Here is a 13,750-nt window from a genome sequence, read left to right as displayed (position 1 = left end):
CGATTTTACCAAACTGAAAGTTCAGCCACGAAGAGGCCTGTGCAATTTTCCGGAGGGAGAACAACTAGGAAGTTGTTACACGACGTGCAGGATACAGAAAAAGGAGGCGAGAAGCTGAAGATTGCCTTTTTCTTGTTCCCATCATTCTTTGATCATGCTAGAAGGACCATTTATTCCATCTTCCAAAGAGTCTCACGGCATTTGAATTCTCTTCATTGCATTTTTAAGGGGGCAGGGAAGAAATCTGATCAAGACAGACATACACTAGGCTCACTAAGGCCCTTCGTGTGAGTCTAATGCTTCAGCCTGGAAGGGCCGAGAAGTGTTGCCTTGGCTCTTACCCTACCCCTTCTGTTTAGAAGACTTTCAGAATAAGGCGGAGACACAAATGGAGACTTCCGTCAAGCGCACTGGACATCAGCAAAGCCCTGGAACTAGACAAGATCTTCTGGGCCACACCTTAAGGGAATTTTATTCTGATGCCTTAATCCAGTCCTGGCATTTTGTTGACCAGCTTAAGCAAAGCATGAGAAATGATAAAGCTGGTTTTCAAAGAGCACTGCCTCTAATTTTTTACACAGGTAACTGTGCCCTGCTGGAGGTGTCAGTATCAGGGAAAGAGTACCGATCAAATTAAAAGACCTGGTTAAGGAATCGGATCATGTGATTATGGGGACTGAGACGTCCCGAGATCAGCAGTCAGCCAGCTAGAGACCCAGGAGAACCGATAGTGTAGTTCCAGTCCAAATGCCAGCAGGTTCAAGAACCAGGAAGACACTGTGTTTCAATCTGAGTACAAAGGCTGGAAAAAAAAGACAAAGTCCCAGCTCGAAGGCAGTCAGGCAGCAAGGGTTCCTCTTACTTAGCCTTTTGCTCCATTCAGGCCTTCAACTGGTAGGATGAGGCCCATCTCCATTGGGGAGGGCAATCTACTGTATCCAGTCTACCAATCCACATGTTCATGTCCTCCAGAAACACCCTCACACACACCCCCACAATGTTTGACCACATATATGAGCATCCTGTGGCCCAATCGAGTTGTCACATACAATTACCCACCATGGGCCAGGTGTGGTGGCTCACACTTGTAATCCCAACACTTTGGGAGACCAAGGCAGGAGGATTGCTTGAGCCCAAGGAGCTTGAGACCAGCCTGGGCAACATAGGGACATCCCCTCTGGACGAAAAAAAAAAAAAAAAGGAAAAGTTAGCCAGGTGTTACCATCACATTGGGGATTAAGTAAAAATAAATAAATACATACATAAAAATAAAAATAAAAAATAAAAAATTAGCCAGGCATGGTGGTGCACACCTGTAGTCCTAGCTACTTAGAGGCTGAGGTACGGGATCACTTGAGCCTGGGAGGCTGCCGAGCTGTGACTGCGCCATTGCACTCCAGCCTGGGCGACAGCATGTGAGACCCTGTCTCGAACAAAAACAAACAAAACACCACACCTGGGTTCCAGTCCTGGTTACACTGATAACTAGTTTATTCCTTAAGAAGCTTGCTTTATCATTCTGGGTCTGGGTCTGCCTTTAAAAATGAGACTAAATGCACCTGCCCTATTCAGCTCATCAAGCTACTGATGAGTTCAAATAAAGTTTTGTACACAAAAGCCCCTGGGAAGTATAATGCATTCGATGTTTGCTGGCACCATTACAGCACCGGTGTCTGGGAACAAACGCATGGCAGCAGATGCTTTAGAATGCCCACTGAGGGTGGCTGCCAATTCTAAAAAAGGGAAGCCACCTAGAACTGGATAATTAGAGAATTTTGATACCCAGGGTGCCCACATTTCTACCTACGTATGGTAATTATTTGGGTGCCCTATTTACAGTAAATCTCATTGCAGCGAGGCCAACCTAATGGGAAGGAAAGCACAAAGCATGAAACCATGGCCATTTGCTGAGGAAAGCTAGAGCATGAGGACTCATCATTTAATTAGAAAGCACACATTTGGGTAGAGTTACCATAGAAGCCTCCAATGTATGAACTGAGTTCGTCAATTTACCGAAATCCCTTTGTTCTCTTTATAATGATCGCAGCTTGAGGGAATTCTCCAAGTCTGAATTTAGTTCATTCATGATGAAGTGCCCAATCTCAGATGTCCATCAAGCATGGGCTAAAAATGATATAAAGTTATGCCCAGAGCTCTAGGAATTCACAATCCCAAGGGAATGAGGATCAGCATGAGTGACAAAAACATCCCTGCCCCAAGGAAATCATCAGGCCATACCTGTGCCAGGTCTGCCCACATAATGCGGCCTCAAATTGACAGACACAGAATTCCAAGGAAGCACAACTCTCTCATCTTTGGCTTGTTCTAACGGAAGGAATAAAACTAAATGGAGCCTTCTGTTGTTTTAAGCTTCCCCTGCCAGTTGGCATCCTGATCTTGACAGAGATTAGAAATTCATGGCTCTCTACCATGGATGCCAACAATCCCTGCATGACCTTGATTGACCAGCTTGGCAGCCAGATGCTGAAAGGGAGAAAATGCCCCCAAAATATAAAAAGGTGACACTTTATCTTTCTTTTATTTTCTTGGAAGCTATTTACTTTTTAATTCTAAATTTTAATTCTAAATTGGAGGCACAGTCTGGGTTTAGAAAAATCTATATAAAATTCTGAGAAGAAAAGTTAAGAAATAACGTGAAATGAAGAAAGGATGACCCAGGCTGTGGTAGAAGCAGTTTCCTATTTCTCTGATTAAGTTGTGTGAAGCTTGAATATCAGTTTCAAAAAGGCACCCTTTTAGTTTGCACAATCTCATCAAAAAGATAAATACTAGCACTGAGTGTTTATTACCACTAGACAAAGTAAAACAGTGTGGCCTTGTGAAAGGAATCTTCTCCTGGGGTCATGGGACCATCATGCTGGTATCACTTCTATGCTGGCTACAAATGTAAGCTAAGTAAGCAATTTAACTATTTCACAGCTTTGTTTCAGTATCTATACAATGAGGTTATAATGCTCATCTAACCTGTTTCTCAAGATACAATTAGGCTTGAAAACTCTGTGTGTGTGTGTGTGTGTGTGTGTGTGTGTGCTGGGGGGGTGTTGGCAGTGGAGGGAAGGGGGTCAAACACTAAGAGGGCTGCCCAAATGTCAGTGGTGGGTATTGTACTGTCACAACTCAGATCAATTATTAAGACAGAAAAAGGCCCCTATAGGTGGGGCAGCAATCCGATGTCAGTATAGAAATTGTCATGTTGTGCTCCCTGTTAGGGAGGAAGGTCAAATTCCTAATGTTCACAAAATTGGGATGAAGCAATGAAGCAGCTCATTTCCAAGATGGCACCCAGTAATTTTTGCTCTTGGATATTCACGTCCTCATGTAGTGTCCGCTCATTTTGACTAGAGTTGATCTATACAACCAGTAGGATGGTGTAGAAATGACGGTATGTAATTTCCAAGACTCCTCATAAAAGATATTATTGTTTCCAGCATGATCCTCTTGGATCACTCACTCTGAGGGAAGCCCGTTGCCATGTTGTGAGGACGCACAAGCAGGTCTATGCGGAGGTCTACATGCTGAGAACTACACCTTTTGCCAACGGTTAGCACCATGATGCCAACCAAGCGAGAGAGCTACTTGGAAGTAGATCTTCCAGTCTCAAACAAGCCTTCAGATGACGGCAACCCTAGCTGATATTTTGACTGTAACCTCTGACAACTCTGAGCCAGAACAATGTAGCTAAGTCATCCCTGATTCTTGACCTACAGAAACTGTGATAGATAATAAATTATATAATTATCTTAAGCCACTACATTTTGGGATAATTTGCTAACACAGATTTAGCAATGGATATTGCAAGCAGTAAAATATTTCTACAGGGTAGGCAGTAAGACCCCAAAGTCCTGAAATAAAGACAACGTTCAGTTTAGTCCAATTTCCATGCTGATTTTAGCTCTTTAATTGGACAATATATTTGGGAAGTGGCAAGACAGAGGAACAATGAACATATAGATTCTAGAGATTTCTGCTAATTGGGACAATAGTATTGAAACTTCTAAGCTTTGACTACCTTTTTTAAAAATAGAAGAGTGTCTGCTATAGTGGTTGTATTAGTTTGTATTAGTTGTATCCATTTGTATTAGTTTGCTAGGGTTGTATTAGTTTGCTAGGGCTGCCATAACAAAGAACCACTGACTGGGTAGGTTAAGCAACAGAAATTTATTTCCTCACAGTTCCAGAAGCTAGAAGGCCAAGATCAAGGTGTCAGCAGGATTGGTTTCTCCTGAGGCTTCTCTCCTTGGCTTGTGGGTGGCTGTCTTCTCCCTGTGTCTTCACATGATTATCCTCCTGTGTCTGTGCCGTAATCTCTTCTTTTAACAATACCAGTCATATTGAATTAGAGCCTGTTCCAGTGAACTCATTTACCCTTAATTAACTCTTTTGAAACCTATTTCTAAATACAGTCGCATTCTGAGGTACTGGAGTTAGGACTTTAACACATGAATTTTGGGAAGGATCATAGCATTGGTCAACATGTCAGTCTATATTATACCATCATAATACACCAATAGCAGTATTTTTTTCCTTCCTTTCCTTCCTTCCCTCCTTCCTTTCCCTTCCTTCCTTCCTTCCTCCTTCCTTCCTTCTTTCCCTTCCTCCCTTCCTCTCTTCCCTTCCTTCCTCCCTCCCTTCCCTTCCTCTTTCCTTCTTTTCCTTCCTTCCTTCCTTCCTTCTTCCTTCCTTCCTTCCTTCCTTCTTCCTTCCTTCCTTCCTTCTTCCCTCCCTTCCTTCCCTCCCCCTTTCCTTCTTTCCTCCCTTCCTTCCCTCCATCCCTCCTTCCTTCCCTCTTCCCTTCCCTCCTTCCTTCCTTCTTTCCTTCCTCACTCCCTTCCTTCCCTCCCCCTTTCTCTCATTCCTTCCTTCCGTCTCCTTCCTTCCTTCTCTTCCTTCCTTCCTTCTCTTCCTTCCTTCTTTCCTTCCTCCCTCCCTCCCTTCCTTCCCTGCCTCCCTTCCCCCTCCCTCCTTCCTTCCTTCCTTTCTCCCTCCCTCCTTCCCTCCTTCCTCCCTTTCCTTCCCTCCTTCCTTTCTCCCTTTCTTTCCTTCGTTCCTCCCTCCCTCCATTTCTCCTTCCTTCCTGCCTGCCTTTTCCTTTTCTTTTCTTGTTTTTTGAGGTAGGATCTCAATCTATCACCCAGGCCGGAGTGCAGTGGTGCCATCAGGGCTCATTGCAGCCTCAGCCTCCACAAGTTCAGGTGATCCTCCCACCTCAACCTCTGAGTAGCTGGGACCCTAGATGCATGCCACCAAGCCAGGCTAATTTTTTAATTTTTGGTAGAGATGGGTTTTCACCATGTTGCCCAGGCTGGTCTTGAATTCCTGAGCTCAAACAGTCTGCCTACCTCAGCCTCCCAAAGTGCTGGGATTAAAAGCATGCACCACCACACCTGCCCACCAACAACAGTGTTTTTTAAACTGGTCTGAAGTTCCTATTTCTAGCGTCTGGTAAATCTAGAGAGCTGCTCCCACACCCTTAGCCCATGTCACAAAGGGACGTTATGCCCAGTGCAAAGTGCAACTCCCAGCCAATAGGCAGACTCATTTTTCAACTATGCACTGAGGTATTTCTTGGTCATGGAATATTCTTTATCCTCAACAAAGTTTTCCTTCATTACATGTTTAAAAGCATTATTTGTGACAATTCTTTTTTTTCTCTCATTATCCCCAAAGTAAGCTTGTCCTTCTTTGGACATAATCAGATTCAGAATCCTCTCTCTATTCCCAACAATATCATTAAATATCATTAATCATGATGGTCTTTTTTTAAATCCATATTTAGATTTGTTCACTTTGATTTTTTTAAGAGATTATATATCTTCTTCTCAAATTTAAATTTAGTTCAACCAGGAACATTCAGTCAAGGTTTTAGTCAGCTTTGCTGGTTGGAGTTATGGCCCGGCCATGATGCCTTCTGATACCATTCATCACATCCATTCTATTCTTTGCCAGTGTAGTTCTAATAACAACAATTTTCATACAGAAAGGGGGCCTAAGTCCCCATCTCTATAGAGGTCATAAGACTGAATTCATCAAATATTTCAGACTCTTTAGCCAGGCATGGTGGTGCATGCCTGTAATCTCAGTTGCTTGGGAGGCTGAGGCAGGGAAATTGCTTGAACCTGGGAGGTGGAGGTTGCAGTGAGCTGAGATCGTGCCATTGCATTCCAGCCTGGGTGACGACAGTGAAACTGTCTCAAACAAACAAACAAAACAAATATAAATATATATATATATGTATGTATATATATATATATATATATATATATATATTTCAGACTCTGTTTTTCAGACACATGGTAGCATTGCGCTTCCCCCTTGTGTCTGGGAGGTCTGGCCAATGGGCTGTGAACGGAAATAATGACTTTCTCTCTACTATGGTGACCAGCATTATTGGGGCTAGTCAGCCTTAGTTCTGCAGCAACTATGACAAGGAATCATGGGTGAGAATTAAACCTTGCTGGTTTAATTGTGATTGTGATTGGAGGGATTATTTGTTACCACAGCAGAACTTTGGCTTATATCTTATATAATGTATCCTGACTGACACAATCCCTTTTGTCTCATGAGACTGCCTCCGAGTGAACTTATTCCCTCCTTCCAGGGAGGGAGCAGTGGATTATATAGATTTAGAAAAATGTGAGCCATATGTAATTTGAAATTTTCTAGTAGCCACATGAAAAAAGTAAAAAAAAAAAAAAAAAAGTTTATATTTAAATTTAAAATTTTTATTTAAAAAAACATTTAATTTAATGTTCGTGGTAATCTTTGCAATCTAGTCTAGTCTCCGTAGGGACTAGCCTCATTCCAAGTGCTCTGTAGCCACAGGTGGCTGGCAGCTGCAGCCACCATTTGATATGGCACTTCTGCATTTCAAAATGTATTAAAAGGGGTGACTTTAAAGGACAGAAAAACCTCTAAACTCTTCCTCCTTGACAGTAAGTACCTTATATTTGCATAATTAAGAGGGGCCAAATCCAAGCTCACTGGACCTTGAACAAAGAAGCACTGATGCAAGGTGGCTGGTAGTGTCTACCTGGTCTATCCAGACACAGGAGCAAGCTATATCTGCCTCCCCCTTCACACACCACTAGAGTCATGGTTGAGCTGGAGGAGACAAAGTAAAAGTTATGAACCACTGTTTTAATGGTTCCAATGACACCATCTAGATAACTCATGAGGCCTTCTGGAATTAAGGCCTTAACTTTGGGATTCACAAATATTTCATGGTGATAATCTACTCCTCTCACCTGAAACATCTTATGTGTAGGAAGGACAACGGGAGGGTGAAACCCTCTGGGAGGTGCTGCAGGGAGCAGGGAAGCAAGCAGCCCCCAGAGTTTTGTCCTTAGCAGCTTTGCAGACTAGAGAAGAAAGAACATAGGACTGCCAATTGCTGCCTGGTTCCTAGTTTCAATGGTGAGGATATTATACATGCTAAAGGAGTAAAATGTATTCTCTTTCCCCCAGTTTTGTTTGTTTGTTTGTTTTTTGTTTATTTGTTTTTTTGAGACAGAGTCTCACTCTTGTCATCCAGGCTGGAGTGCAGTGGCACAGTCTTGGCTCACTGCAACCTCCACCTCCTGGTTCAAGTGATTCTCCTGCCTCAGCCTCCTGAGAAGCTGGGATTACAGGCAAGTACCACCACGCCCGGCTAATTATATTTTTACTAGAGATGAGGTTTCACCATGTTGGCCAGGCTGGCCTCGAACTCCTGACCTCAGGTGATCTGTCTGCCTTGGCCTCCCAAAGTGCTGGGATTACAGGCATGAGCCACCGCGCCTGGCTCTACTTCCCCAAATATTTTAAGAAAGGTAGTGTAGGCTGGGCGTGGTGGCTCATGCCTGTAATCCCAGCACTTTGGGAGGCCAAGGTGGGTGGATCACCTGAGGTCAGGAGTTCAAGACCAGCCTGGCCAGCACAGTGAAACCCCGTCTCTACAAAAAATACAAAATTAGCCAGGCGTGGTGGCGGGCCTCCATAGTCCCAGCTACTAGGGAGGCTGAGGTAGGAGAATTGCTTGAACCCAGGAGGTGGAGGTCGCCATGAGCCAAGATGGTGCCATTGCACTCCAGCCTGGGCAACAGAGAAAGACCTTGTCTCAAAAAAAAAACAAAAACAAAACAAAACAAAAGAAAAGGAAAGGTAGTGTAGTGTGGTGATTAAAAGCACAAGTTCTGGACTGTTGGCTTTGAAATCCTAATTCCAACAATAGCTGGCTAAGCGACTTTGGGCAAGTGAGGATGAAGTATGAGGTTGGAATGAACGAGCACATAGGAGCATAGGAATGCCTGGCACAGAGCGAATGCCACGTTGACGTGCTTATGAGAATGACGATGTCTGTGTGTCAACAGCCACAAGGATCCTGTCTGCGTGTAAGGCTGACCTATTTGGGACCTTTGTCTTTAGGGGCAAAAAGGGAGTTCTCATAGATGACTTCATAGGCACGGTTCTTGGAGTGACACATGTGCTATTTGATAATAAAGATTCCAGAGTTAGGCAAGACAGCTGAGTCCCTGACTGCCTGTTTGTAGGAGCTGAAACTGGAGCTACAAACTGGCTCCTTCTCCTCGGGCTGTTTCTTAAGTGAAGAGGCTTTCAGCCTTTTTTTCGGAATCTGAACATTTTGGGGGATTGTTTGGTTTTGTTTTCAGGCTTTCTTTAGCGGCTGTGTAGAAAATCTTCTTTAATGGGAGTACATATGGCCGTGCCTAAACCGCCCTGCATCTCTTGGTCAGTGCACAGGCACCCTGGGTGGTCTCTGCAGTGGCCAGCTGCCACCATGGAAGAGGACTGGAGCAGGAACTTGGCACCGGCCCTGACTCCTCTGCTCTGGTTTGGCTGGTTTAGCCCCGGACCTGCCCAGTGGCCGTGTCTGGGATGGAGGTTAACGGCAAGAACAACTTCAGGTTAGGCTAATCCTAGGAGGCTCAACTCAGGCCCAGGCTAAACCCCCAAGGGAAGATCAGGGTGAGCTTTAAAGCACAAATTCTATTCTATGCTTGGAAACTTGAAAACAAACCATTGTGGTCCTGGGTTCAACCCATGGGCTTCCCCACTTATCTAATCTTGAATATAACGTTTAACTTTCCCAAACCATTATTCTCATGTGTAGATAGAATGGACATGATAGTAAGACTCACCTCCAAAGAATTGTTTCAGGTGTGAGCAGACATACTGCAGTGGAATTAGCATGTATAGGAGTTGCTCGATAAATGTTAATCAGCACTGTTATCCTAACTCCCACCTCCCATCTCCACTGCAAGAGTATTCTGTCAACGCCTGTTTCTGCTGTTATTACTTCTCTTGTCTAGCAATGTCTTCTTCCGCTCCATGGCACACACACAACTCCTGTTCATGATTAACGCCCATGGCAGGGCAGGGGAGGGAAAGGGCCCATCCCAGAGCCACCTGGAAAGAGTTTGTATCTGTTTGCTCAGGCTGCCATAGCAAAGAACCACGAACTGGCTCCTCAGGCTGGAAAAGAGAAGGAAGAGAAGGGAATAAGAGATGGAAAGAAAAAGCAAAACTGGATTCCAGGGAAACCTTGGCCTGAAATCTTCTGCACATCAGCTGCTAGGCAGAGCTGCCTGCCGACTGAGCGCCGGCTGCCATCCTTGCTGAAAGACCTGTGCTTATGCTCACGGAGGAAACTGAGGATGCTGAGACATTCCTGGGGGGCTGAAGTAGCCTTTTTTTCTTTCTTTTCTTTCCTTTTTTGAGATGGAGTCTCACTCTGTCACCCAGGCTGGAGTGCAGTGGCGTGATCTTGGCTCACTGCAACCTCCACCTCTTGGGCTCAAGTGATTCTCCTGCCTCAGCCTCTCTAGTAGCTGGGATTACAGGAACACACTACCACACCCAGCTAGTTTTTGTATTTTTGGTAGAGACTGGGTTTCACCATGTTGCCCAGGCTGGTCTCTGAACTCCTGAGTTCAAGCAATCTGCCCACCTCAGCCTTCCAAAAGTGCTGGGATTACAGGCATGAGCCACCGCACCCTGCTGAAGTAGCCTTTTTTCTGACATCAGATGTGGCACTTCCAACCCTCACTTTCAGGGACCTCTGTCTTCATTGGCCAGGCCTCAGGCAGCAGAGCACTGCATTCAGACTGCAGTCTGGGGAGACCACAGTGCGAACCCAGAAAATCTGAGACAGATCTCTGTTAACTTAGACAGTTTATTTTGCCAAGGTTGAGGATGTGTCCCTGACCCAGCCTCAGAAAGTCTTGATGACATGTGCCCAAGGTGGTCGGGGCACAGCTTAGTTTTAAATATTTTAGGGAGACATAAGACATCAATCAATGTATGTAAGAAGTACATTGGTTTGGTCTAGAAGGGCAGGACAACTTGAAGCAAAGGCAGGAAGACTTGAAGGGGTGGGTCGGGGCTTCCAAGTCACAGAGAGATGACAGAAAAATGGTTGCATCTTCTGAGTTTCTCATTAACCCTTCCAAAGGATGCAATCAGATATGCATCTGTGTCAGCGAGGAGAGGGGTAACTTTGAATAGAATGGGGGGCAGGTTGGTCCCAAGCAGTTCCCAGCTTGACTTTTCCCTTTAGCTTAGTGACCCCAAGATTTATTTTCCTTTCACAGTGAGAAACCAGCCATTCACATGATATCCATGCTTTTGGAATATGTGGGGTGTGTGTGTGTGTGTGTGTGTGTGTGTGTGTAAGGGATAGAAACTGAAAAATGTTATGTGATGAGCGTTAATACTGACTTTTGCTTTCAGTTACACAAATATTTATGGTGGTCTTGCTCTGTACAGGCCATGCTTCCAGAATTAGCAGTCTAAAATACAGAATTTTCCCTCTGATTTGTCCCTTTTGTTGGTTTTTACTGGGGGGCTGGCTGAACCAAGAGGTCAGAAATTCTGCCCTTCGCCCCCACCACTTGGCGTTCTGGTTTTGGCTGATGCATCGCTTTGAGTTTTTCCATGCTGGCTGTGTTGAGATTAAGCCCCTGGTTAGTGCACACCTTTGGCTGTTCTGTCTTGCCCCAGTTTCAGGTTTGTCCTGTGCTGTAGTGTGAGCAGCTGCTGCAGGGCAAGTACTTCCTCATGTCAGTTGCCTGAGTGCCTCTTCTTGTGCTGAACAACGAGGTATTATAAATCCATATCCTCTTGGGGTAAAATACAGAATGTAAAGACTCCTCCTGAGAGTCACTCCATTACCCATAGAGTGGGGTCCAAACCTCTCACAGCATTCAGGAGATTTTCATGATCTGACCATAGCCTCCTAGTCATCACCCACCACCACTGCCTCCCATGAACTACAAATGCCAGGGGCATCACATTCCTGCCTTTCAGGAGCTCAGAGCTGGTGTGGAGAGGCCCAGAAGGCCTTTACAGATCCAGTAACAATGGCAGGCTCCCCTAAAAGGGCCACTTATGCACTCAGAGACACGTGTGGAGGTGGCGGGAATGCTGGGCAATGCAGCCCCGCTTGCAGGTTGGATGCTGTAGCTCCATGCCCATCCTTCTTGGCCTCGTTGTCATCTTCTTCCTTTCTCGAAAAGGGCCTGCCCCTCTGCCCTGCTCTCCTGGCCTGTGCTGCAGCACGCACAGGTCTACTTTTGGAGGCGAAGATGTCTCTCAGTGACACACCACACAGTGTTTCCACATAGCACGGGTACTCGTGTCCCCTGAGCCCACTGATCACACACTCCTGCCCTCCACAGGCCTCTGCTGGTGCAGACTGGCCAGATTTAGGTGGAGTGGGAGAGATAGCCCACAAATGGGGATACCCACAAGATGCAGGCTGAGTGCGACGGGGCCCCTGGCCTCCAGTTTTGTTTTGTATATTTTTTGGAGGGGAAGACTGTTATTCTCAGCTTCCCAGTTCTGACCAGAGGACTTTTTCCATGTATTCACAGAGGGTCCGTCTCTCAGCAACAGACTAAAATTACAAATTCCACAAGACTGCTGTCTGAGCCAGAATGACATTTAAAATTTTTTTTTAAATTTCTTATCTTTTTATTTAAATTTTTGTTCGTAAATTTCCCCCATACTATGCTAATATAGAGAATGACAGTTTATTACTTTATGCTGGATATTAGTTATGGGGGACATTAGTTAGGGTATTTGGCCACTGTAACAAATGATCCAGAAATTTTTTTTTCCCTTTTTTTCCTGTGTACTGTAGTTAATGTTGCTTCTGCCCTGTGGGCAGGTGTTCCTGCTCCCTCCGAGCAGTGACTCGGGAATCCACACACATTCCATCTTGCGGCTCCCCAGCCTCTGCCTGTGGTTTCCAACATCACCCCGGGACTGTTACCAGGCCAGCCGGCCAGAGGGGAAAAAGCAGGAGAGAGTGCAGAGAGGGTTTTAGGCGCCCTATCAGTTGCTAGGGCTGCTTTACCAAACTGCCGCTACAGCACTTGGGTGGCTTAAAATAACAAAAATGTACTCGCTCGCAGTTCTGAAAGCCAGAAGTCCAAGTTGATTCCTTCTAGAGGCTCTAAGAGGAGCCCATTCCATGCCTGGGGGCCCCTGGCCGTCCTTGCCATGCCTTGGCTCTTGCCTCTGCCTTGGTCTTAGCAAGGCCCTCTCTCCCGTGTCTCTCTGTGTCTTCTTCTCCTTTGCTATCTAAGGACACCTGTCATTGGCTTTAGGGCCCACCCAAATCCAGGAAGTCATCTCAAGATCCTTACCTTAATTACACCTACAAAGGCCTGTATTCCAAATGAGGTCACCTTCTGAGGCTCTGGTGGACATGAATTTTGGAGGGAACACGATTCAACCTGCTGCATGGGACACATCTGGAGATAGTACAGCTCTTGTGCCTACTTTCCATGGGCCATAAATGAGTCACATGGCCATACCTAACTCCAGGAGACCCTGAAAGATGTCACCCAGCTGTGCCCAGAAGGATGAGGAAGCCAATTTGGGGAAGAGCTGCCTGGCTCTGCCACATGGGAGAGGGTCCTTGTCCAGGCCAGGAAGCTCAGGCATCCAGGGGGAGGAGTGATTCTTCCGGAGGCAGAACTGGATGTAAACTGACAACATCTGATTATCTGTTCCCCTTTGTTGATGGCAAGCGCTGGCTGCTCTGCCTGCAGACATTTTCTATGAGATACAGAACTTCAAGGTCGGTTCCGCGTGCTTGATGTGTGCTGAGGTAGCTGGTTCCACCACTTGTCCTTTGGGTGAAATTGGGAAGCCTTCCTCACCCCTGCTAGGCAGTCCCCTCCCCAACTTGTTATACCTCATTCCTGATGCTCCCTTCCAGGTGTCAGTAGCTCCACTGACTATAAGCTCCCGGTGACCTCTCCTGCCACCTTACTCCCTTGGAATGGGGTGAGACCCTGCCAGGTTGGTGATTTTGGAAGACAGACCACAACTTCTTCCTCTTTGCTCTCCCTTAGGTTCTAGTTTCCAACAAGGAGTGCAAGTTATGTTCTACTCCTCCAGCTGGGTGGGCAAGTCTGTCTGATTTGGGGGTTCAAAATTAGAAAGCTCATTTACCTGCAAATATAAGCCAGATTTATTTTCCAATATCAACATAATAAAGGTAATAGTTTTGACCCCAAATGCTGTACTATTTTGTCTTATTGCTCATTTAGTTTAGCTGAGAAGAGATGTGCTATTTGTTGAGAGTTAAAAGTCCCTAACTCCTCTGCTATAGTCATTTTAACTTTCTCCGACACTTAATGAAATACATACTTATTTTTAAGGGCCTTGCACAGTGCCTGAAACGTAGTAAGTGTTTGTGTTTGTTGAATGAAAGAATGAA

The sequence above is a fragment of the Chlorocebus sabaeus genome, chromosome 8 (genome assembly GCF_047675955.1).
Source record: "Chlorocebus sabaeus isolate Y175 chromosome 8, mChlSab1.0.hap1, whole genome shotgun sequence".
Classification (NCBI taxonomy): domain Eukaryota; kingdom Metazoa; phylum Chordata; class Mammalia; order Primates; family Cercopithecidae; genus Chlorocebus; species Chlorocebus sabaeus.
This window is presented reverse-complemented; position numbering follows the sequence as displayed.